The 27,301-nt window shown below is 52.4% G+C and overlaps 1 pseudogene; it reads right to left on the bottom strand.

Moving 5' to 3' along the window:
• Positions 1-43: 43 nt before the first annotated feature.
• Positions 44-27,301, bottom strand: LOC139361471 (SH3 domain and tetratricopeptide repeat-containing protein 1-like; annotated as a pseudogene).

The following is a 27,301-nucleotide window of genomic DNA, read 5'->3' on the forward strand; positions in this document are numbered from 1 at the left end:
CATGCAGGACCCGTGGCTCCAAGCCACAGCAGGGCCACGGTGTTGAGTGATCCAGGCTCCCCTCTGGCCCCTGTCCATGCTGACCATTTCCAGGCCCTCCACGGGCCAGGCCAGGTACGAAACCATCTCACAGGGGTCCTCTCTGGCAATGTTCCCTGAAATATTGACGGAGTGTGACTCCCCAGACATCCACTCCCATTTTCAATGCGTCTTTGGCTCAGACTCACCATCCCTGGGTTGGGATGCCGCCTCCCAGACCTCCTCCTTCACCCTCCCATCCCCCACCCGGCTTCTCCCCAGGCGCCTCCTCCACATGGGGGTCACCCAAGGAACCTCTCTAAGACCCATGCCTGGCCTGTCCCTCTTTACCACCTCAAGATGGCTCCCAGGGCCAATGACCAAGTCCAAGATGCAGCAGTCCATTCCCTCACTGCCCCGCCCCACACACGGAGCAGGAGCGTGAGAAGGCCCCGAGTCACCGCCACCGCTCATCCAATGCCCCCGGCCCAGCCGAACACTGGACTCTGTGCTGGGTGCGTGACTGAGCCTAACGTCCTTGCTCCCAGTCTGAGGGACCTGGGAGTGAACACTGACCACACAGGGTGGCCCGGGCTGTGGCAGAGGGAAGCCCAGGAGCCTGTGGGGGGCCCAGGAGGCCCCAGACTCAGCCGGGGGTGGAAGGCAAAGGCTTCCTGAAGGGGTGGGGGCTTCCCAACGAAACAGGAAGGAGCCAGCCAATGCATAAGTCTCTGCGTGTGCCTGGGCATGTACCTGTGCGTGTTTGTGTGCCTGTGTATGTCCTTGTGTGTGCGCCTGTGTGTGTGTGTGCCTGTGCCCGTGTGCATTTGCGTGTACATTTCCATGTGCCTGTAGTGTGTGCAGCAGCTAGTGAGTGGCGGGCTGAGCCAGGACACACCTAATCCACTCTATTCCAGGGCTCACTCTCACGTGTAGACTAAAGGGGACCCCATTTTAGAGGCAATTGGCAAAGATGCCCACTTACCCCTGCCTCTCTGCCAGCCTTCCAGGCTCCATCCAGCCCGGCTTTTTCTCCCACTCCTCTGGGCCCTGGGTCCAGAGCCTCCTATACAAGGAGGAGGGTATAGCCTTGGAAAGACAGCTGCCCTTGCGGAATTCCAAGGGGGCCTCCCTGTGGGAAGCTGGCCTGCGCTGACAGCATAGTCACGATGAGGCCCAGAGGGCTGTGCGTGGGAAGGAGGTGAAGGAGGCCCTCTGTCCCTCGACCCCAACCGTGGACTTTGGCCTCTCAGGTATTACTTGGCCCTTTCCTTTCTCCTGGACAGGCGGAGTGGGCGGCAGGCTTGACCAAGAGAGATAAAGGCCTCTTCTGGCAGGCCCGTCCCCCTGGGTCCCAGGCGAGCCCCTGAGCGGTGAGCAGCGTCCCTCTGGGCCTGACACCTGACACCTCCCTGTCTGGCTGGGACTTGGGAGGCCACAGGGACCACTTCTGACCAGCAGGTGTCACCAGCACTGGGCGGGGGCCTCCCGGGCAGCCCCAGGCCTGCGGTGGGGGATACGGGGCGGGGTCTTAGGGCTGCCCCAGCTCCTCATGTTGTTCTAAGGCCCCCAAGATCTCGGACCCTGGACTGGAGCGTCCTGGCCCCTCAGCCCATAAGGAGCACTGACACGGTGCCGGTGCGATGCTGAGGAGGGGCGGTGCCTGCTGGGCAGAGGGGTGGAGACACCCCAGGTCTGAGTCTGCCAGTCCCAGCTCTCCACCCCTGCAGGGCTGGGGGCAGAGGGAGCACAGCACCTCCCCTCGAGACACACCCGACCCAGCAAGTCCTCGGCCTGGCTGGCTGGGGCCCCGCCCCACTGCACCTGCCCTGAGCTGGGGTTTCCCTGTCTGTGAACCCAATGGTAAGACACTGGTCCTACCCCACCCTTCCTGGGTCATGTGAAGATTCAAGGTGTCTCAGGACTCCAGGAAGGAGTTGCTCAGTGCAGCCTGACACCCTGCACAGGCTTCCTAGAGGAGGCGCCAGTATTTGGGTTGGATCTTGCAACGTGGATTCAATGTGAGGATGATGCCGTCCTCCGAAATATCCTTCTCCCGACCCTGTCTTCTTTCTTAAATGCAACTTGACACTTGACTGTCAAGACTCAGCTTTGGTGTCACCTCCTCCAGGAGGGCCACCTTGACTACAATCCCCCTTCTTTACCCAGAGGCCACCATTGCCCACTCATGTGTCAGCCTCCCTGGCTGAGACTGAGTTCCTGAGGGTGGGGCCTGGCCATCTTGGGAGCTGGGTTGTGTCTGCTAACCTTGCCGGCTCCTCCTCTCCTCTGCTGGGTGCAGAGCTCCAGGGAGGCCACTGGGCCATTCCTAAGGAAGGCTGGAACCCAGGCCTCTGGGTTCTGGGTGGAGATCCCACTGCAAGGGGGCCGGGAACACCCCGAGTCCTGCCCCTCCCACCCACCTTCAGGTCATAGAAGATGATGTCACCGAGCACCAGGTACACCTTCACGTAGTAGAGGGTCTCCTTTTTGAACTCCAGCGGCGAGTGGCAGAGCTACAGGGCCTTGAGGTAGAAGTGCTCCGCCAGCTTGCCTTGGCTCAGCCGGTGGTGCAGGGTGGCCAGCCGTTGGTAGGCCACGCGCTCGTTCAGCCGGTCCCCTGGGGTACAGGCCAAAGGGGCAGGTGTGAGGATGTGGCTCCCTGGGGCAGGGAGGGCACAGGCCCCTCCGGAGCAGGTATGCAGACTCCAGGCAGCACACCTGGCTTGCCGCCAGGCACCTGTGGTCACCTGGGCAGCTCTGGCCATTCCCTTCCAGGTTCCCAGACTCACTTTCCCATCTGCAAAGCAGAACTAATAAGGCCTGCCCCTGTCTACTGTGAGGCTTTGGTAAAGTTGGACTTGGATGGCCCAGCTCTGTGCCTACACATAGCCACCTGCCTTTGCTCACTGGTTTTCACCAGGGGAGCCCAAAAGCCATGCAGTCCAGGTGCTCCCGGGCACCCTGGCTCCAGGCAACCCACAGACGTGACATCCAACTCCTCTGGGGTGTGTCACGATCAGAGACCCCTACCTCGGGGAGTCAGCTGCGCACCTACTGTGTACTGGGCCACGGGGCACAAGGGGCTGGGACATGTGGCCTGCATAGGGTTCCCTGTCTCTGGAGGGGGACAGACAACCCTGGCACAGCACCAGGGGATGCCCGGCCTTAAGGAGCAGGCTGCTGGAAGGGGAACTTGGATTTTATCAGCCAGAGAGCCATGTGGTTGATAAGGGTGGGAAGGGCACAAGAGAAAGGGAATGTGCCACTCAGCCTGGCACATACAGGGACCAACGAGATGCCTGGCATGTCTGGAAGGCAGAGGGCACACTGGGCGGCCCTTGTGGTCAGCAGCGGGAACAGGTAGAGGAAGCAGAGCTCAGTCAGGCAGGGAGCTCTGCACTGTGTGAGAGACCCCGGGCTGTGCCCCACGGCCGGACGAGGAAGCCAGTTGGGCAGATCTGCCTGCCTGGACAGGAGACCAGGAAAATCCAGCAGCTGTTTCAGCTCCTGGCCTGCAGACCTGGAGGCTAGGCTCTGGCAAAGTGTGGGTCCTGGCAGGGTGGGGGCTCAGGGGACTTACCCAGAGTGATGCTGAGTGCTAGGGCCATGTGGGCAAACTCCAAGCCCTCCTGGGGCTTCTCCAGTGTGGCCAGGAGTGCCACCAGCTTCTTGCACAGCTGTAGCTGCAGCTCCGCCTTATGGTTGCCCGTAGTCACTGCAGGGGCAGGGCCAGGTCCTACCACACAGGCAGGTGGGGCCAGGTTTCCCGAAGCACCCACCTTGCCCAGCGCCCTCCTCAGAGCTCAAACATGTGCTTGGAGCTTCCCACGCCCCAGCTACCCCTGCACCTCGACACAGCTCTGTGCTCTGGGTTAACACACAGTTCAGACACCCAAGTTGGGGGCTGAAGAGTCACCCGAGGCCCATCCAGCTACACCCGACAGCCTCAGACCAGCCTCTCCCACCTGGGCCCCGGGGGTCTGACTGGGGGGAGCCAGCACTCCTCTCTGCTCTAAAAACACCACATTTATCTGTGCCCAGGGCCGAGCCACACCGTGAGCTCAGAGGAAGGGAGAAGCCGTGCCACTTCGGGGTGCACGCAGACCTGGGCCTCCCACTGACATGCTGTGTGTCCTTTGACATGTCCCTGTGCCTCTCTAAGCCTCAGTTTCCTCATCTGGAAGATGGGGACAGGATTTCCCACTCATAGTTGCTGGAGGTCGTCAGGTACAAGGGTAGAGCCATTGTCACGTCCAGGCCCTGAGCATTTGTCCCGGGCAGGGGCACGGTCAATATCATTCCCGGTAAGACCACTTGGAAACTAATCATGTGCATGGGTGGCCCTGCCTCCAGGTGGGAGGCCTCAGCCCTCCAGGTGCCCCCCTGAGGCCCACCCACATCAGCCCACAGGCCAGCTCACCCGGTAGAAGGACATGCCTTCCTCCCGCTCCCAGGCCCCATTGAAGAAGATGTCTCCGGCTGCCTCAAACAGCTGCAGCCCCAGGCTGGGGTCGCCTGTGTACAGGGCCACATTCTGTGCCACCTGAAAGGAGACAGCAGTTTCCTCAAGACCCACACCTGGCGAGGTGGCTACGCGCACCTTTGCCAGCCTCCTTCCTCTCACACACTCCAGGTACACCTGAGCATTTTTCAGACCCTGTGCATCAGGGCTGCCCCCACCACTGGCATGAGGACAATGAACTGATGCACCTGAGTGCCAGGAGGTGACTGAGCAGCTGCAGCCCAGGAGCCCGACACCTATGAATCCTACCACTAGGGCTAGCCCTAGCCCACTCCCCCTGCACTCAAACCAGTCTCCGTGGCCCCCAGATTGCTGGGAGCCCAGCCACTGGCTCCTTTCTGCGTTGCTACATCCCTGCCACAGCAGCAGTGTTTGTGGGTGGGCCTGGTCCCCTCTTGACCATGAGCTCTTGATCCCTCTCCTCAGCTCAAGGAAGTATACAGCAGGTGCTCAATAATGAAAGCTTCACCAGGCTCGTGGGCTTCACAATTTGTTCCAGATCACACTGTGTTTGGGAAAGCCTCTGAAAACAGCCACTATGATAGATTCGTTTTGTAAGGAGATGTGCCACATGTCGCTTGGAGCAAGTTCTTCTGTGTGTTAACTGAGTGGTCACATTATTTGAGCATGTGCTGTATACCAGTAGGTGCTGTGCACTGTGAGGGGCCACGCCTCTGCCCTCAGGGAGAAGATGCTGGCCACTGGGGGAGGATGTGAAGGAACCAGTTGGAGGGAGGGAAAAGGCACACCACAGGTGCTCTGCAGTGGCTTAGGAATGAGTGGATGGATGGATGAATGGATGAGGAGACGTAGACACATGGATGGATGGATGGGTATGTGGATAGATTAATGCTTGGATGGATGAATGGATGAATGGATGGATGGATGGATGGGCGGGTGGGTGGGTGGAATGATGTGTGTATGTCTGTATGTATGTATGGGTGGGTAGATAATGTATGGATGGGTGGAGGGTAGATGATGTATGTACATGTGGATGCATAGATGGTGGACAGACGAATGTATAGATAAACAAATGGACAGAAAAATGAATGGAGGGATGGATTAATAGGTAGACTGGGCCGGGCGCGGTGGCTCAAGCCTGTAATCCCAGCACTTTGGGAGGCCGAGGCGGGCGGATCACAAGGTCAGGAGATCGAGACCACAGTGAAACCCCGTCTCTACTAAAAATACAAAAAATTAGCCGGGCGCGGTGGCGGGCGCCTGTAGTCCCAGCTACTCAGGAGGCTGAGGCAGGAGAATGGCGGGAACCCGGGAGGCGGAGCTTGCAGTGAGCCAAGATCGGGCCACTGCACTCCAGCCTGGGCAACAGCGTGAGACTCCGTCTCAAAAAAAAAAAAAAAAAAAAAAAAAAAAAAAATAGGTAGACTGGTGGGTGGATGGATGAATGATTGATGGATGGACGAATGGTGAATGGATGGATGGGAGAAAGGATGGATGATGGAAGGATGGATGGATGATGGAAGGATGGATGAATGGATGGGTGGATGGACGATGGATGGATGGAAGGATGAACAGGTGGATGGATGGATGATGGAAGCATGAATGGATAATGGAAGCATGGATAGATGATGGATGGATGAATGGATAAATAGATATGTGGATGGATGATGGATGGATGGAAGGATGAACAGGTGAATGGATGGATGATGGAAGGATGAATGGACAGATGGATGGAACAACAGGTGAATGGATGGATAGACGGATGAATGGATAAAAGGATGGATGAATGATGGATGGATGAATGGACAGATGGATGAATGGACAGATGGATGATGGAGGGATGGATGGATGATGGAAGGATGGATGAATGGATGGGTGGATGGACGATGGATGGATGGAAGGATGAACAGGTGGATGGATGGATGATGGAAGCATGAATGGATAATGGAAGCATGGAGAGATGATGGATGGATGAATGGATAAATAGATATGTGGATGGATGATGGATGGATGGAAGGATGAACAGGTGAATGGATGGATGATGGAAGGATGAATGGACAGATGGATGGAACAACAGGTGAATGGATGGATAGACGGGTGAATGGATAAAAGGATGGATGAATGATGGATGGATGAATGGACAGATGGATGAATGGACAGATGGATGATGGAGGGATGGATGATGGATGGATGGATGGATGGATGGATGGATGGATAGATGATGGATGGATGGAAGGATGAACAGATGAATGGATGGATGATGGAAGGATGGAGGGATGAATGGATAAATGGATAGATGGATGAATGATGGATGGATGGAAGGATGAACAGGTGGTGAGTAGATGGTTGATGGAAGGATGGATGGATGATGGATGGATACATGGACGAATGGATAAATGGATGAATGGATAAATGGATGGATGGATGGATGATGGATGGATGGTGGATGGATGAATGGTAGATGGACGGAAGGATGAACAGGTGGATGGATGGTTGATGGAAGGATGAATGGACGGATGGATGGATGAACAGGTGAATGGATGGATAGACGGGCGAATGGATGGATGATAAATGGATGGAGGATGAATGATAAAAGGATGGATGGATGAATAGACAGATGGATGGATGATGGCTGAATGGATGATGGATGGATGGAAAGATGAACAGATGAATGGATGGATGATGGAAGGATGCATGATGGAAAGATGGATGGATGATGGAAGGATGGATGGATGAATGAATGGATAAATGGATGGATGGAAGGATGAACAGGAAGTGAATGGATGGATGATGGAAGGATAGATAGATGATAGATGAATGGATGGATATATGGATGAATGGATAAATGGATAGATGGATGAAGGATGGATGGATGGAAGGATAAACAGGTGAATGGATGGATGATGGAAGGATGGATGGATGAATGGACGAACAGGTGGATGGATGGATGGTGGCTGAATGAATGGATGATAAAGGAATGCATGAATGATGGATGGACTAATGGATGGATGGTTGGATGGATGGATGGATGATGGATGGATGAATGGAAGGATGAACAGGTGAATGGATGGATGATAGAAGGATGGATGATGGATGGATGGAAGAATGAACAGGTGAATGGATGATGGAAGGATGGAAGAATGGATGGAGGGATGGATGAACAGGTGAATGAATGGATGGATGGATGATAAAAGGATGGATGATAAAAGGACGGATGATGACTGAATGGATGGATGGATGGACAGGTGAATGGATGGATCATGGATGGATGGAAGATGGTTGGATGGATATTGGAAAGATGGATGGAAGGATGGATGGACGGAAGGATGGATGGATGGAAGGATGGATGGATGGATGGACGAAGAGGTGAATGGATGGACAAAGAGGTGAACAGAAGAATGATGGATGGATGGATGGATAGGAGGATGAACAGTTGGATGGATGATGGAAAGATAGATGGAAGGATGAATGGATGGACGAACAGGTGAATGGATGGACGAACAGGTGAATGGATGGATGGACAGGTGAATGGATGGATGGATGATAGATGGATGGATGGACGGAGGGATGGATGATGGATGGATGGATGGATGGGTGGGAAAATGAACAGGTGAATGGATGGATGATGGATGATGGATGATGGATGGATGGATGGATGGATGGATGGATGGATGGAAGGAAGGAAGGACCCACAGGTATATGGGAAGATGATGGAAGAATGGATGGATGGATGAATGGATAATGGACGGATGGATGGAAGGATGAACAGGTAAACAGATAGATGATGGAAGGATGAATGGATGGGCGGAAGGACAGGTGAATGGATGGACAGACGGGTGAATAGATGGATGATAAAAGGATGGAAGAATGATGGATGGATGAAGGGACAGATGGATGGATGATGGATGGATGGATGGATGGATGGAAGGATGAACAGGTAAATAGATGATGGAAGGATGAACGGATGGATGGATGGACAGAGAGTGAATAGCACAGGGGCCCTCCTGCATCCCTTGCCGCTCACCTGGATGTACAGGTCCACCAGCTCGCTCTGCTGCAGGATGTAATAGATCTTCCCTGCTTGCAGCCAGGCATGCGCCTCCTTCTCTTTCTTCTGGAGGTCAATGAAAATCCCCAGACTTCGTTTGGTGTGGTCCAGAGCGGATCTGTAGGGCCTGGAATCAGACACAGGTGTCAGAACAAGGGCTCTCATCCTCCTGGAACCAGTCTGCCTCCTCCCGTGGGTCTGGTGACAGATGAATCTGGCATGTGCAGACTGGGAACGGCCCTCTTGTGTGTGCAGTGTTCTGCCCTTCCCAGGCTGCTGGGAGGGCCAGGGTGAACACACACGGCATGGAAAAGATGAAGGACATCCTTCTGAGGGAGTCGAGCATCATGCTGCCCTGTGGCAGGAGGAGTGTGCTAGTCCATCTCCCCTGCCTCCCAGACATGGCCGGTGTCTTCTCCAGACGCACCAGGAGCCGTTAGTGTTCAGAGGCTATCTAGGCCGATGGTTCTCAAGGTGTGCAGGCATCACAGTCACCCGGAGGCCTGCCCTTATAGCTTGCTGGCTTTGCCCCCCAGACCTTCCGGCTCCACAGGCCTGGGGCAGGCCCTAGAACTCCCACTTGCCACAAGCTCCTAGGTGACATGGATGCTGCTCTACTGGTCCAGGGACTACACTTTGAGAAACATTGCTCTAGCACACTGGCCCATTTTCCCTCTGTGAACCTGAGGCCAAGACTGGAGCCAGTCTCCCAGGTCCCCATGGAATCTGGCTCCTTCCCTGCTCTCTCAGTAAGTCCAACATTCCAGGGGGTGTGACTGCAGCAATGTCACTAGGCCCTGTGGGTCGGGTGGCCAGGGCCACGGTTACCCCACCAGGTCAGGATGCTCAGGGGAAGTCGAGTGGGCCACACATGGGATGTGAGACCTTGAAACCCTGCCCCAGGGAAGCAGGTGACACAATTGGCTCTGTCTTCTGTGGGAGAGAAGCCACAGGTGGCTGCTGTGGTCACTTTTAAGGGGACAGATGAAGGCCAGGAGTGAAGACTCGGGGACTCGGGGCAGGCACAGGTCAGATGACAAAAGCCACCATAGTAGGAAGAACAGTCCAGAGTGCACCTACTGCCTCTGCTGGGGTGGAGATGACCTTTGACCCAACAAGGGAGGCTCAAGCTGGGACTCATGGGCTAGCAGCAGCCCTGGGACGACCCCAGAGCTGCCAGCTCAAAGCATCTGATGCCAAGGAACCAAATGATCAAAAGGAGAGGGGATGCTGGGGCCCTGGGCCAGCTTCCTTGTGCCCCCCTCCCTGCCCTGTCCCCCACCCCCACCACTGCAAAGCCAGCCCTCACCGCTCGGTGTCCAGGGACAGGTAGAGCTGACTGATGGTCTCCAGGAGCTGCCCTCTCCAGCACCTTGTCGGCCACCTTGCGGGCCAGGGAGAGCTGGAGCTCATGGTAGATGACACACTGGGCCTTCCTGGGCATGACGACGCTGTAGAAGTAGCACAGCCGCTGGACGGTCCGCAGCTGGCCTGGGCAGAAGACAAAATGCAAGATGTTAGTCTCCCAGCATCGAAGCGAGGCTGGCTGGGCTCGGAGGCCCCTGCGCCGTGCTTGCCTCCTTCACACCTCTGTGAGCCTGGGCCCCATAGGCGGGGAGCCTGAGCGCAGACAGGCCATGCACCTGTGCCAGGATAGATGCCAAGCACACCGTGAAGTGGGCACAGCTTGGTGCAGATGCTCATGGTACAGGCCGGCCTTCTTTACAACTCCCAGGGCCGAGGTCCTGGCCAGTCTCAGCCCCTGCACCAGGCCATCTATTTCTGCTTCACAAAGCCCCTCTGGCTAGGACCAGGGCCGCCTTCAGCCTGAGCTGATGAGGCCAGGGGCACAAGTAGCCGCTGTCGCAGATGGAACCCTGAGAGAGCAAAGCCAAGCGTCATGTCTGCCACACACGGCATCATGTTGGGGGAATGGGATTCAAAGCCAGCCCCTGGCGTTCCCACACATGCTTCTCTGATGCAACCAGTCTCCAAACCCACAGGCTCACTGGCCTCTCCCAAAGCCAGTGTGCTGGGAACGGTGGAAAGCTTCTGATTTTCTAGTGTCAGAAACATTCCGGAGATTCACACAGGAAACCAGGTACGCCGAATGGACATCTGTCACACACGCCACCCAACAACAGCTGAATACACAGTCCTCTCGAGCACCCACGGGACATTCCCCATGACGGACCATGTGCCAGGCCACAAAACGAGCCTCAGTGAATGGAGAAGGACTGAGACCAAAGCAGAGGTGTTCTTCAGCTGTACTGGCATGAAACTGGAAATCGACAGTGAAGGAAATGTGGGAAATTCAAAAATATGTGGAAACTACACACTCCTACACAACCAGTGAGTCAAAGAGACCATCAGGGAAACCGAAAACTAATTTGAGAAGAATGCAAACAAATGCACAGCCCGGGCCGGCGCAGTGGCTCACGCCTGTCATCCCAGCACTGTGGGAGGCCGAGGTGGGAGGATCGCTTGAGTCCAGGAGTTTGAGATCAGCCTGGGAAACACGGTGAAACCTCATCTCTACAAAAAAAAAAAAAAAAATACAAAAATTAGCCGGGTGGGGTGGTGCACGTCTGTAATCCCAGCTACTCGGGAGGCTGAGGCATGAGAATGGCTTGAACCTGGGTAGAAGTTGCAGTGAGCCAAGATTGCACCACTGCACCCCAGCCTGGGCAATAGAGCAAAACTCTGTCTTTAAAAAAAAAAATAGCACAGCCCATCAAAAATTCCAAGATGCAGTTAAGGCAGTGCTGAAAGGGAAATTTATTACTGTAAATGTCTACATTCAAAGAAAGAAGAAAAATCTGAAATCAAAAACCTAACCTTCCACCTTGAGAAACTAAAAAAAGAATGAACTAAACCCAAAGCGAATAAAAGGGAGAAAATAATAAACATAAGAGTGGAAACGGGAAGTAAAAATACAGAGAATGGAAAAACAAAAGAGATAGTCAACAGAACCAAAAGTGGGTTTTTTGAAAATAATAACAAAATTGACAAATCTTTCACCAGACTGACCAAGAAAAGAAAGATAGGACACAAATGACTAAAATCAGACTGAGCACCATGGCTCACGCCTGTCATCCCAGCGCTTTGTGAGGCCTAGGGGGAAGGATCGCTGAGGCCAGCATTCAAGACCAGCCTGGGGGAACATGATGAGACCCCATCTCTAATATAAATAAATAAATAAATAAATAAATAAATAAATAAGAACCCAAGTTTCTCAAATCAGAAATGAGAGAGGAAACATTATTGCCAACCTGACAGAAATAAAAGGATTCCATGAAAACACTACGAACAATCGTACACCAACAAATCTGACCATCTAGACACAACAGCCAAACTCCTAGAAGGACACAAACTACGGAAAGTGACTCAAAAATGACCCCAGGTAAGCACGTGGGCTATCAGCCCCGCCCTCGGTCTCCTCGACCGATCAGCCCAGGGTGGGGAGACAGGGAAGCATGATCCCCGTTCCCTGGCCTGCATTTCCAAGTCTGAATCCCCCAGCACCCGGGGGAGGGCCTCGTACGAGGAGGTGCCACAGGCTATTGTGCCAGGAGCCACCGGAGGCTGCAGTGGGGGCTGGGGCACTGGGTTCCTGCAGGGTCTCCTTCCAGTCAGAGAATGCCCCTGGGGAAGAAGCCTGGGTCTGAACCCCCCAACCCTCCTTGGGCAGATGTGTGGGACCGGGGCCCCTTCACACGGTCCTTTCCAAAATCTCATCCCTCCTAGGGCCAGGAGTGGGTGCCAGGCCTGTGCTGGGAAATGGGCAGATTTGACCACAGCCCCTAGGGCTCTGGTCCAGGCAACAGGAGGCACCTCTGAGTGGTTTCACTGTGCCATGACGTCCATCCTGGGAGGATGGCCAAAGTGCTGCAAGGCAGAGGGGACCCACAACAGTATCCCTTGTCTCAGCCATTTCCCTGGACTCAACTTCCTCATCTATCCTCTGTGGCCTAGATTTCGGACAGCCCTGCCCACCTACTGTCCGTTCACTGCTCAGTCTGCAGTGACTGTTCCATAGCACTCCATGGCTCCCCAGTGCTCTTGGGGAAAAGGCCAAGCCACAGTCTGAGGCCTCAGGCCCTGCTTAGCTCTCCAGAAGAGCTCACCATCCAGCACCCAACCCACCCACTCCCAACTCTGCACCTCCCTGCATAAGCCCTGCTCACTCACCCCCGCTCACACCCCACTCATCCCCGCTCACACTCCCGCTCACTCACCCCCACTCACTCACCCCCACTCACACCCCACTCACCCCCGCTCACCCCACTCAACCCCGCTCACAACCCACTCAACCCCACTCACTCACCCCCACTCACACCCCACTCACCCCCGCTCACACCCCACTCACCCCCGCTCACAACCCACTCAACCCCACTCACTCACCCCCACTCACACCCCACTCACCCCCGCTCACACCCCACTCACCCCCGCTCACACCCCACTCAACCCCGCTCACAACCCACTCAACCCCACTCACTCACCCCCACTCGCTCACCCCTGGGCATTCACACAGGCTACACCACCAGCCCCTCCCCCACCACCAGCCCCTCATCCACCACCTATTACTAGACTAAATCCTCTCAACCCTCTGGTCCTAGACAAAAGAGGCTTCCCTAACCCGGGGCCAAGTGCTGCCCCACCATCACGCCACTCACCCTTTTGCGGCTTCTGTGGCCTGAAGCTCACATTCCCACGCTCAGTCTCTGTCACCCGCGGACCCCACAAGCCCCATTTGTGGGTGGGGCCTGGCACACTCTGCACAACGAGCTGCTTTTGCATGAACTACTCTGCGGCTTTGGGCAATCACCCGCCCGTGTCCTCTGTGAAGTGGGATGACAGGTGCGCAGGCTGCCGACATACCAAGCAGATAACACGGGCACAAGAACTGGCGTTCAGGGCTTGGCTCATGGAGGGGCCCCAAGTCCCAGCGCAGCAGATCCTGCCTTGATCCCAGGGTTATGTCTAGGAATTCCCAGCATGCAGGACTTTCAGTGCTCAAGGCAAGATGGTCCCTGGGCAAACCAGGAGGAGCTGGCTGCCTCAGAAGGGCACAGAGGGCCTGGCCCTGCATGGGAACCGCCTGTCTCCAGGGCGCTTGCCAACATCTGCTGCTGGCCATGACTCAGCACTTTCGATGGTGGAAAAACCACCACTTGTTTCTGAATCACAAACCCCAAGTGTGCCCTGACCCGAGTGGCCCCAGAAGGTGCGCAGGAGGAACTGGGGCACTCACTCTCCACATGGCCCATCTCCACGGCGACCAGAAGGGCTCACTCATAGGAGCCCTTGCCCTGCTGGGCCAGGCCCTGGCGGGTGCAGAGGTGGCCCAGCTACAGGAGCACGTGGGTGAAGTCCCGGCCACACTCCCTGCAGGGCAGGCACAGGGTCCTGAAGTTGGCCAGCACTACTGCCTGGTTCCTCCGCTGGCCCAGGTCCCAAGCCACACGTGAGGCACAGTAGTAGCCCTCGGCTGCCTGCCTCGTCCGGCCCGTCCTCTTCAGAGCCACGGCCACCATGTTGGCAATCACACCCTCCTGGTCCTCGCTGGCCACCACTGCGTCCTGGACAGACTGCAGGAAGTTCAGGGCCACAGGGCTCTGTCCATGAAGCACGTGCAGCCAGGCCAGGCCCACCAGGCAGTCCACGATGGCACGGACTCCGGCAACAGCACTGGCTTCCACCGCCTGCGTCATGAAGGTGATGGCTGGGCCGTGGTAGCCACGGTGGCTGTACAGTTGGGCCAGGCTGGCGTGGAGAAGGCCGCGCAGCGCCTGGCCTGTGCCCGGGGTTAGGGAGGCCAGCGCTCGCCTGAGGTAGTGGGAAGTCTGGGTGAGGAGGCTGTGGGGCTGGAGGGCGTTCTGGAGCACCAGGTTCATGCTTCTCAGCGATCCGGCCGGCGAGTCCTGTGTCCTCAATGAGGCCACCTTGACACAGCTCAGCACCAGGTGGGACAGGCACTTGCGGCCAGGAGTAGGAGCCGGGAGTAGATGTCAGCCAGGAGTGGGGAGCAGTCTGAGAGCCACGCAGCCTCTGGGGCTCCCGAGTCCCTGTGCAAAAGCAGCAGCCGCTCTAGGAAGGGCAGGGCCTCCTCGGGCTGCTTGAGGCGCACATGGTGTCTGGCCAGCAGGAAGCAGGCCCGGGCCTCGGCCGGCAGGCTCTGGCCACCCACCGCCTGCTGCAGCGCCAGCTGTAGGAGCTCTCCCTCCACCTCGGTGCTGCAGATGTTGCCGGGCGTCCCCAGGAGCAGGGCCATAACTTTGGGAACCGCCTGTGTACACTTCTCCCGGTTCTGCTTCTCTTAAACGCTGGCCAGGTTGGCGTACACAGCCACCACCAGGAGCAGGTCCCCAAAGCTGCCCTCCAGGGCCCCCAGTGCTTCCTCAAAGTACACCCGGGCCTGGGACAGCTTGAGTCTCCTGCTGCACAGCCACCCCAGAAGGAAACAGAGTCTGGCCAGGGCCATGAGGAGGCCAGCTTTCTTGGCTGCCCCTTGGGCCTGTGCCAGGCACCCAGTCAGCTCCTCTTCGTTGCTAAAGCTGCAGAACATGCCACTCAGCCATGGCAGCACCACGTCATACAGGCCACGGAAGCTGGCCTTGTACCCGGGGGCGTTCAGGAACAGCAGCAGTGAGCTCAGGGCCTCCGGGTCCTCCCAGTCGTCCTCAGCTTCCAAGCAGAAGGAGGGCTCCTCGGGGTCCTGCAAGCTCACGTTGCTGGACGCCGCACAGAGACCCCAGGACGCTGGCTGCTGGGGGCAGCCTGGGCAGGTCTTGCATTGTTCCAGAACATTCTTCACCTTCGGCAGGGTCTCCTGTGGCTCCGGGCCCAGGCAAGGCGGAGGTATTTCTGCAAGTCACAAGAACACCTAGACAGATTAGAGTCCAGCAGTGAGTCCTTGGTCCACTGGGGGCAGGGTCCCCGCATCCCCGCCCTCTGTGTCCCTGGCGCAGCTTGCCATGAGCCCTTGAGAATTATGTGCAATGCAAACCCGGGGCCTGGAGCACGGAGGAACTCCGGCACTATGGGGACACAGAGAACACGCAGGCCCGTGGCCCGACTCTCCTACAAAATCACCCTTCTGTCCTGCTTTGTCGCCACCTCACAGCATGGTTTGAGGAGACTATGTCAGCTCAGTGATCCCTCAGAGATGCCTTTCCCTTTAGAAAGAATCAAAGCCTTCTAACTGGACCCATGTATATGCAGCACTACAACTACAAATGCAACTTTTGTCGGCATATTGGGCCCCCCGGTGCGGTACAGGAATCCATGAAACCCTCAACAGCCAATCAGAGCTATGGATCAGCTCAAAAGCTGCTATGCAAAATTGGTAAAGCCACCGACGGCACAGGACAGGGGTGTTGTACCCATGTACCCAGCTCCGTGCAGGGAAACGGACCATCCCTGCAGGAAGGATGGGAAAGCTTCCAGGCCCCTGTGGCCACCTTCACCTTGGATGGTCTGAAAACCTGAAGCCCTCAGTTCCTAAAGGGTTAACAAAGGCCAGCCTGCTCAAGCAACCCACTGGTGCCTGCTGGCTTTGGTGGATTCCTAGCCAAATCCCCCTCCCAGAGGTGAGCAAACAAGCGCATTTCCTGTCGGAAAACCTGGGATGAAAGGAGGCATTACTGGGAAGGAAAAACCTAGATTGAAACAGACTCTCTGTTTCAAGCTCACACGTAAAAAATATTTTCAATACAAACTGCCTCCTTATTCATCTGTAAAGCCTTGGAATTAAAAAAGTAAATAAATACGATTTCGAGGCAAATGTCTGACTTGACTACACTAGATGAGCTAAGAAATCTCCCCCACCCGGCAGAGGCACACAGCCCCTCCCAGCCACTACCCTGGCCTCCGGGGCAGCTGGAGAGCCACGTGCCTTGGCTCCAGAGACTTTGGCAGAGGGTGGAACCACCCCCTCCCCGAGGCAAACCTACAACAGCCTTCCCTTCCTCTCTGGCTCCCCTCAGGAAGGAGCAGACCCTTCAAGGACCTCAGTTGAGGCCCCTGCAACCTAAGGCTCTGAATTCTGCTACCCGCTGAGGACAGTGTGGCCTCCCATCTCTGAGGCGGAGCACAGGGTGAACTGTAGCTTCTCCAGGTCATGAAAAAGGAACCCACAGCTACATGTGGGCCCCAGCAGTGGAAAGGATGCCCCACCTCGGTCGGGGACCAGGCGGGGGTCAGCATGTTCATTGGAAGAAGTGTGGGACCCCACGGCCTCCAGTGCCAGAGTAGACGGGAGGTTCAGGCCCACCTCAGGCGATGTCCCTCAAGTCCCCGGCCCACACCACAGAGGGGTGACAGCCGCATCCAATGCCCACCGTACTCAGCTCTGTCCCCTCCCCCGGCGTTACTCCAAGGCCCAGCTCATAACCAGAGGAAGCCTGAGCCACGGGCAAAACCTATTTTGTTCCCGAGGCTGCTCGGTCTCAGCTTCCTCTACTGAGTCTGGCAAGGGAGAAAAGAGAAGCAATCAACACCCCCAGCCAGCACCTCTGGGCCCATGTCAGGTTGAGCTGGTGTCGGTGTTGCAGGGTGAGAGCATCGCAGGGTTCAAGGGTGGAAAGTCATATCATCCTCCTCCCTCCTGGATCATGGGAACAACATCACTGGGGGGTGGACACTTTCTGCGATATTGGGAGTAACATCGTCTTCTGTGCCTTGGAATATTCAGGACAATATCACGGGGTGGGGCTTGTACATCTTCTGCAGTATTGGGAATGAAATTATCCTCTCTCCCCCTGCAAATTCTGAAAGATATCACAGAGTGGGTGTTCACCTGCTGCGACATGGGGATTAGCACCATCTTCTCCCCTTCCGGATATCAGGAAGACTATCACACAGGGGTGTACGGTGTCTCCGATACTAGGAGTAATATCAACCTCTCAGCCTTGGAATATTACGAAGAATATCACAGGGTGGATGTACACCCCCTGCCATATTGGGAGTAATATCAGCCTCTCCTCTCCATGGATATTAGGAACAATATCCCAGGCTGGGTGTACGCCTCCTGCTCTATGGGAAGTCATATCATCTTCTCCCTTCCAGGATATTAATAACAATATCACAGGGTGGGTGAACACAGCCTGCGATACTGGAATTATGATCATCCTCTCCCCCTCCAGATACTAGGAACCATATCACAGAAGAGCTGTACCCTCCCTGCGATATTGGGAGTAATATCATATGCTGCTTCTGTGAATATTAGGAGTAATATCACCGGGTGGCTGTCCATTCATTGCTATGGTGGGAGTCATGTCATATTCTACCCCTCTCAATATTAGGATCAGTGTCACAGGGTGATTGTACCCCTACTGTGGTATTGAAACGAAAATCATGCTCTCTGTCCCTGGATATTAGGAAGAACATCACAGGTAGGTGTTCACCCCCGGCAGTATTAGGAGCAATAATATGATTAATTAGTAAACATCAATGATCGATTTTAATAATTATCAGGCTGGTCTCGAAGTCTTGACCTCAGGTGATCTGCCGCCTCAGCCTCCCAAAGTGCTGGAATTACAGGCGTGAGCCACCGCGCCCGGCCAACACTTCTTGACATCCCTTTTTGGACCTCAAATTTAGCATGCCGAAAACACACTTTTGATTCCCCCTGCTATAACCCACTCCTCCCATAGTCTTCCCGATCCCAATAACAGCATCTCTAGTCTTCCAGTTACTCAGGCCAAAGTCCTTGACATCATTCTTAAAACTTCTTTTTCTCTCTCTTGTCATCCAACCCATTTAAACTCTTCTTTCAAAATATGTGCCAGACCTAACCACTTCTCACCTTTCTTATCATTTCCAACCAGGTCCAGCTCTCATCATAGCGCTCTGGGTTACTGCAAAAGCCTCCCAATCGCCAGGCACAGTGGCTCACGCCTATAATCCCAGCCCTTTGGTAGGCCAAGGCAGGTGGATCATCAGAGGTCAGGAGCTCAAGACCAGCCTGACCAACATGGTGAAACCCCTCCACAAAAAATATAACACATTAGCCGAGCATGGTGGTGGGCGCCTGTAATCCCAGCTATCCGGGAGACTGAAGCAGGAGAATCACTTGAACTCAGAAGGCAGAGGTTACAGTGAGCCGAGATCCTGCCATTGCACTCCAGCCTGGGTGACAAGAGCGAAACTCCATCTCAGAAGGTTAAAAAAAAAAAAAAAAAAAAAAGCCTCCCAACTCACCTGTCTCCTTCCGCCTTTCACCCTGCTCTGCATTCTACCTTCCACTCTCAAATATTTCAGAAAAAAAAAAGAATTATATCCACAGAGAGAGAAAGTACAAATGGGGTGAAAGGTTTGGGGAATCTGAGGGAAGAGTATATGGGAATTGTCTGTACTACTTTTGCAACTTTTCAATAAGTATGAATTATTTCGAATTCAAGAGTTAAACAAAGAGAAAAAAAACAAAACAAAAAAACACTATCTCCCTTTGTGAATCCATCCTGTCTTTCCCCTGGCAACTTAAGGACGCTCTCGACTAAGCACATCTATTTTTTCATGAACACTAAAAGAACTCTTGCCTAGTTTTGACTTTCTGTGCTTGGCAGTAGAAGTATGTGTGTGTCTGTGTGTGTATTTCATATATATGTGTGTGTATATATATGTGTGTGATGTGTATGTATATATAGAGAGGGAAATATATATATATGAACATATATATAAAAATATATATTGTTTATTTATATGGTAATGTGTATGTATATAAATATATGTGTGTGTGTGTAGATGTATATAATACATACGCCATAGCCTGTCCTTAACCAGTTTTAAACTTAGTCGGAAAAACACATACCTAAGCAGAGAATTTCAAAATAATATGATCAACATTTTGATAGAGGGATGTGTTGCTATGGAACACGCTGCTAAGACACAAAACCTCCTAGATGGGGCAATGAATGAACAAAGTTTTGCACCTACAGGCACCCCCTCTGATATCCCCTCCAACCTTTATAGTTATATGCATTTGCTTCCCCCAGGACCCCTATTTCATAAGGGTTAGTCCTAGAGTCTAGCAAGTTCCTACTACAGCTGGCACACGTATGCCATTCAAGAAACAGTGGTGGAGTGAATGACGAGTTAAGAACCATTTGTCAGCCAGTGCTCAGTAATACAACATGCACTGGTATGCAAATTCTATTTTTGTTGAAAGCAACAGCAGGATCACAAATTCTCTTTCCAGAGAAAGCAAACCTCAAAAGCTTCTTTACCCTACTAGAGCACGTCATAAGAAGCTCCCCTTATATAAAAGAAAACCTCATTCGTTATCAATGGCATGGAAACCTAATAAGCCTTCACCTCTGATGACATCTCTTCCATCCCCAGGGCTAGAGAAAGGAGGTTCCGGAAACCCTGGTAGTTGTGAAGGTGGCTCCGAGCTCTGACAGTCTTGAACCCTGCGGGCGCGGAGGTCACACAGCAGAACAACCGAGGCAAGCATCATCAGGCTTCGAGTAGGTTTGAACCAGAGGTGGCAAATAGGCTGCAGCCAACCGAAAACACCAGAGATTCATGGTGGCCACCTGAGGGGTTGTGCTCTTAAAACACAAAAATAAAAAATAAAAATTAAAAAATTAGAAAAGGAAGGGGTCAAGAATCCATCAGGTCTGACTGAGACGTGTATCAGTGACTAACACCCCGTATGACAAAAGTACTCCGGTGCGCTTTGGGTACTCACAGCTTCAGCAGTGTTCAAAGGCGTGCGCTGCCCTAAGACTAAGCCACGGGAATACCCCCAGCAACACTGCCAGGAGAAACGTCTCCCATGGATTTGGCTAGAAATACAGTTGTCTTTAACAAATTAACATGGAATAAATCCGGACTGATTAGAGCCTGTGAGAATGCCCTTCTCAATGATAACAGTCATCACTACAATCTCCAAACATCTGCAATCCTGCAGGGAGGAGCTGTGACAGTGCAGGCCACATTTTCAGATTGCTTCCCAGATTGCCTGTTACAGAATGAAAGAAATGAAACCGCCCTAAGAATGTCTTCAGTCACATTTAGCCAGTTGTTCCTTTGTGTGCATCTCTGTGCTAAAATGGCCATTCTTCCCCACAGCCTGAAGTCATATGCTAAAATAAATGAGACTCACACGAAGCCAGAAACGTGCAGATGCGAGGAAACCCACACAAACGAAATGGGCTGGAGAGTGTGGCCAGGAGGATGGTACTTCCCAGGAAGCAATTACTCCATCTCTGCCCACGAAGCAGGCAGCTGTCATTGTCCCCAGGCCCACGCCAGCCACTCGAAGTAGGTTCTAACCAAACTACCTCCAACAATCAACGTAAATACACCACACAATTGGCTTCTGAAAGGACACCTTGCAACCAACAAGAAACTGTGAGCACAACTTTGAAAAACTGTGCAACTAAAAACCTTGGAAAGGGATCAACACTGCCACATTTTGACTCAAATACTGTTACGTGGTAGCACCGCAAGAATTCACTGAAACAAAAGAATGAATGAGGAATACGTTTCTATAGGAATCAGAGGAAGCATGACTAACCATTTAAAGAAATAGGTCAAGAAACTGCTAGGTTCAAATGCTACCGTGAGACACTGTCAGGGCCTTAGGCAAATTCACTTCTCTTGGTCCTGTTTCTAGGTTCATCAAAAACCCGCTTTGGATTAGGGAATCTGTTGCTTCCCAAAGCCTTCCTTCTGTGATTCCAGCCTAGATTTTAGGACTGCTCTCCCACTTGGTATATGAAAGCACTTTCTATGTAGAATAGCAGGAGTACATTTCTGTGTTGAATGCGGTTTGGGACCTACTCTATGAGGCAGAATATCATCATGGAACTTGAAGCATGTCGACAAGGCGCACTCTAGATAAGGATAACACAAAAGATGTGGCCATACACCTGTGCATGCCTGGCAGGTAGATGGGGAAGTCTCATTTAATGAAGCCGGGGTGCCCGTTGCACCTGAGCATCCTCAGTCCACGTCAAGTTCACAACGTCCTTCTGACATCAAACCACATGTATCCCATACTTTCCCATACTTTCTACCCAAGATTAAAATATGCAGAGCACCGTGATAAAGAGGCCTCCAACCCCAGCATGTGGGCTCTCATTCTGTAGAATTACATACTTTTGGTGCAAAATGATCACCAGGCTGCAGCGGCAAGCAAGACTGGGCTCCGTGGGGACAGCAGGCCCTGCAGCAGCCACCACTCCTGTCGCCACAGTCTGATGCAGCTGCAGAGAAGCTGTGGCTGAGGCCATTCACTTTGTGAGAGAACCACACAGGAGGGAAAAGGTAGGGAAGGTAGGGAAGAGGCCAATGTCAGGCTTCTGAGCCCAATCCGAGCCACCGCATCCCCTGTGACTTGCAGGTATACACCCAGATGGCCTGAAGTAACTGTAGAATCACAAGCTTGCAGTGAGCTGAGATCCGGCCACTGCACTCCAGCCTGGGTGACAGAGCAAGACTCCGTCTCAAAAAAAAAAAAAAAAAAAGAAGTGCAAATGCCCTGTCCCGCCTTAACTGATGACATTCTACCACAAAAGAAGTGAAAATGGCTGGTCCTTGCCTTAAGGGATGATATTATCTTAAGGGATGATAATTCCTTTTCCTGGCTTATTCTGGCTCAAAAAGCTTCCCCACTGAGCACCTTGTGACCCCCACTCCTGCCTGCCAGAGAACAACCCACCTTTGACTGCAATTTTCCTTTACCTACCCAAACCCTATAAAACAGTCCCACCCTCATCTCCTTTCCCTGACTCTCTTTTCGGACTCAGCCCGCCTGCACCCAGGTGATTCAAAAGCTTTATTGCTCACACAAAGCCTGTTTGGTGGTCTCTTCACACGGACACGCATGACAGGCAGGTGCAGAGCCAGGGAAGGACTTGTGATGAGAACGGAAAGGAATGCGTCTCCCTGTACACACACTCGGATTTTATGACAATGTGCGCAGGGGGCTGAACTGGATGCCTGAGAAATTCCTACAAGTTCTTTTGCTGATTTTCTAAATATTGGTGTAAAATCTGAACTCAGACAAAATTTTTTTAAATCACTTCAATCAACATTTTTGTCTAGTGCTCAGCATCATGTCTACGTGATCATCTAGAAAACCAACTTCTGTTCTAAGGCTCACATCCTCCTATAAAGTCCCAGGGATTTTACGGGGGAATGCACCTCTCATTCGCATCAAGAACACACACAACTACCATTCAAGAAATGCTTAATTTGCTTACATAATTTTTTTAACACCCAGATTTGAAATACAACAGAGAAGACAACTTTTTGATAGCTCTGCTTTCCAACTGCGAACTGTGGGTGGAGAAAATAACCTGCCATGATTTCTAACCAGTCAACAACCTGTCTTCCCTGGCTGCAGTAGGAGCAATCTTTCTGAGCTCAGGAGGAAAAAGAACCCAGCTGGTTAGGGGACAGATAACCATCAGTTCTCAGCGGGCTTCCCGGGTCCCAAATCCCCATGTGATACTGGAAGAAAAAAGCTATCAATGACCAAGCATCTGAACGCTTATCCCACCTCGCCATCTGCTTCTCCTGCCATCCAAATGTGAAATTAATACGCCTGCTATTAGGGAACAGAGTTGGTGCTGCATCTGTCTTCCTAAAATGACAGATAATTACCAGCCCACAATGGCTTCTAATCAGATTTGAGTAGTCCCTTAGACAGGAAGCTAAAGTGCCTCAGCACTAAACTGAGAAGAAAACAGGAACTGGAATGCTCTAGGTTTGATTTTTTCCCCCTTGTTCGAAAGTGGCTGTTCCCGAATCTCCTTCTACTGTCTTGTTTATAAAATGTATGAGAAACAGGGATATTCAAAGACATGATAGAAATGGCCACTTTTTCTAGGTACAAACTCGTGAACATTATTTTCAGCTGCTGGGCTTTTTCTCCACAAACTGTGAGCCTGGAGTACATTTTCTCCCTCGTGGTTACACATTCAGAGTCAGGGAAGGTGGCTTTAGCAGTAAAGAGGGGAGTGCAGTGAGAAGTGACCGGACACTGAGAAGGACAGACAGGGACTCTACCTCGGTGGCCTACAGCATTCCTGGGCCTCTGCCTTTACTTTTCTATCTGTACAAGGGATCTAAAAGCCCGTGATTCTAGGCCACGACAGCTCTTCATACACACATACACTAACATCACACGCCTATGTGAAAAGCTGTGACACTTGGCTGATTTCCTGAAGAAGTTATCTTGTATCATTTCCACTCAAGTACTCCACGTCCTTCTGAGGATGATGGGCTATCCCACAGCCATGTGTGTAACCTCTCCTGCTTACGATCCCTGTTCACATAGCATTTTCCAAAAGCATTTGGTGTGAAGTGACAGAAGAAAGAAGAATAAGGTTCTTTCAGCCCATTCATTCATTCATCCATTAACAAATATGGACTGACTATCTATGTGCCAGGCACTGGTGATATAACAGGGAACATATATTTTTGTAGGTAGAGATAGACAACCAAAAAGTATGTTAAAGAGTGATCAATGCTGTAGAGGAAAATACACCAAGAAACAGGAAAGAAAAATACCCCTAGCCACCCTACACTGGGGTGATGCTAGCATTACAAAATGGAAACAGCGGCCGGGCGCCGTGGCTCACACCTGTACTCTCAGCTCTTTGGGAGACTGAGGCAGGCAGATCACTTGAGTTCAGGAGTTCAAGATCAGCCTGAGCGACACGGCTAAACCCTGTCTCTACTAAAAACACAAAAATTAGCTGGATGTGGTGGCACATGCCTGTAATCGCAGTTACTCAGGAAGCTGAGGCACAAGAATCACTTGAACCTGGGAGGCAGAGGTTGGAGTGAGCCGAGATCATGCCACTGCACTCCAGCCTGGGTGACAGAGCAAGACTCTGTCTCAAAAAAAAAATTAAATTAAAAAAATGTAAACAGAGAATAAGATACCAAAAGAAAGAACATGAACGATTAATTGTAACAAAAGCCTTTGTAAGCTGATACTTTCCTTCCTGGATCCTTGTCCCTTACAAATGGAAAAAAGGGTGGGTAGGGGGTAGCATCTAGTCCAGGGTCCATCCCCAGCCTCCTCACTCTGGCAATCACGAGTCCCCAACTCCTGGGGAGGGGTACTTTCTCGGCTGGCTTCACCCACATGGAAGGCACTGCCACAGGTGTTCAGAAACCAGGAGTACCTTGAAATGGGCAATGTGCTTTGGGTAGGAGACCTACAATTTCCCCAAAGAAACCACGGCACAAAAGTGACCCACATAGGAGGTACCAACAGCTGTTAAATACTTGGTGGCAAAAACTGATGTCATACCTTCTGTACAGTAGACACACACCCAAATAAAACTTGCCAAAATAGCAGAGAAAAAGATACAGAAGACATCCAGTGCCATTCTGTTACAGAAATATTTTTATCCCAAAGCCAGGGACCTCTCTGGAACACTGTTTATTTCCATGTTTCATGGAAGATGTTTGAGTGCACTCACGTGCGTCTCAACAAACTTCCAGTCTCTGTTCTAAACCCTGTGGCTCCTCAGCAAAACCCAAAAACAAGTATCAGTTTTCCTTCCAAATGGGAAATTTCCTGACCTAGCGAAACCAGCATCAAATCCACTTATTATGAGATAGCTGATTACAGGTGAAGCCCTCTAGTCCAGGATGACTCCCCTCCTGCAGGAGCCGGAAGGATGGGCAGAGCACTGGCCTGCCAGACCACATCTCCAGGCAGTTTGAAACCATGGCTGCTCAGGTAAGCCGTGATAAAAATCAAAACCAAGTATTTCTGAAAAGTGTTCATGTCAAGAACCAGGCCGGGCGCGGTGGCTCAAGCCTGTAATCCCAGCACTTTGGGAGGCCGAGGCGGGTGGATCACGAGGTCAGGAGATCAAGACCATCCTGGCTAACATGGTGAAACCCCGTCTCTACTAAAAATACAAAAAACTAGCCGGGCGTGGTGGCGGGCGCCTGTAGTCCCAGCTACTCGGAGGCTGAGGCAGGAGAATGGCGTGAACCTGGGAGGCGGAGCTTGCAGTGAGCCGAGATCGCGCCACTGCACTCCAGCCTGGGTGACACAGCGCGAGACTCCGTCTCAAAAAAAAAAAAAAAAAAAAGAACCAGACCTCGGACCAGACTCAGCAGAAATGGATGTTGCACGGTTTGTTCAGAGAGACCTCCTCTCCATGTCCCCTCTCCGCGGGACCTCCCTCCTTGCACTAGGGGCCCAGGGACAATGGACCACTCTTTTACCTCTAGCCCAGTGCATTTTCAGGAACAGCTCCCAGACTGTACCAGACCCTGAAATGTATTCACTGAATGCACTATTTCTTGAAATGATCATAAATCACCTACTATAACAAGAATTGTTTTAAAAGTGTTCTCTCTCTCTCTCTCTCTCTCTCTCTCTCTCTCTCTCTCGGGAATCGTGCCATGAGTTGGAGCAAGCAGCTTTGCTTCTCTCTACTGCAATTCTATCACTTGCAAAATGTTAACAATTACTGTGTTCACCCATAGCATTGTTGTAAACAGCCTTAAGACCCACTTCATGTAGCCTGCCTGGAGCACAGACCCTGTCACATGGTAAATGCCCACTGAAGGTGAGTTATCTGTAGCTATTATTACCTGCGACTCCAGCGAACAAAAGGAGTCGATCAGGTCTCATCGTATCACCATGAAAGGATGTCCATGTAGACTGCTGAGTGGGAGTGGGGGGACTCAATGTTTATCAGGTACTATTTTGTTTTTTAGAATGTGTACATATATATTTGTAGGTACACTGGAAAGGATCTGGAAGGAAATACACCCAGCGTTAATCGTGACTACCCCAAAGACACATTCATACAAACACACAACAGAAAAACACTCACTATCTTTCTGTCTTCCATAGCATTTGAACTATTTTCAATAAGCATCTATGACTTTTGTAAAGTTTTTGAAAGGAATTTATTGCATTTTTTTCTGGAGAAACAAGCAGGAGCAGGAAAAAGGTGGAAACAGAAGGTAAAATGGAATGGGACTCAATGGAATTGAGTCCAAGCCAGGCTCGGCAGGCACACGAACCACACACCTCTCACTACAACTCAACACCAGCTCTCTCTTCTCTTGGTCCAATGGCCCAAGACTTAGAGATAAAATGTTTATTGTGATCACATCAATCACACCAAGGAGCTTGGAACCACCCTTCCACACTCCTCTGGTTCTGTATATCTGCCCGGGGCTGTTAGCTTTCCTCCTGTGTCTTTGGCTGGCCTGTAATCCCCTAGTGGCGCAAATGCACCCTGACATTTAGCCATCATCCCCACAACACTCAGCCCCGTATAGAGACCAGGGCAGTGATGCCCACTCGGACTGTGATTCTGCTTATAAAGCAAAGGACCAGGGGCCAGATGCGACTTGTCTTTGGTAACTCACCAGCTGTTGCTTGAACCAGAACAAAGCCAGGTCTCCTGATGCCCAGAAAAGAGCTAGTGCCTGTCCCGCTAGAAACGTGGTGAAAATGTTTTGCTTGCTGTGAAAAGATGCACTACTGGAGAAGATGGGTGCAACTTCCCATGGAGGCACTCAGTCCAGATCACCAGGAAACAGGGCTGCCGGATGAGACACTCGGCCCAGATCACCAGGAAACAGGGCTGCCGGATGAGACACTCAGCCCAGATCACCAGGAAACAGGGCTGCCAGATGAGACACTCAGCCCAGATCACCAGAACACAGGGCTGCTGGATGAGACACTCGGCCCAGGTCACTAGGAAACAGGGCTGCCGGATGAGACACTAAGCCCACCCACCGGA

The sequence above is a fragment of the Macaca nemestrina genome, unplaced genomic scaffold, assembly GCF_043159975.1.
Source record: "Macaca nemestrina isolate mMacNem1 unplaced genomic scaffold, mMacNem.hap1 Scaffold_511, whole genome shotgun sequence".
Taxonomy (NCBI): Eukaryota; Metazoa; Chordata; class Mammalia; order Primates; family Cercopithecidae; genus Macaca; species Macaca nemestrina.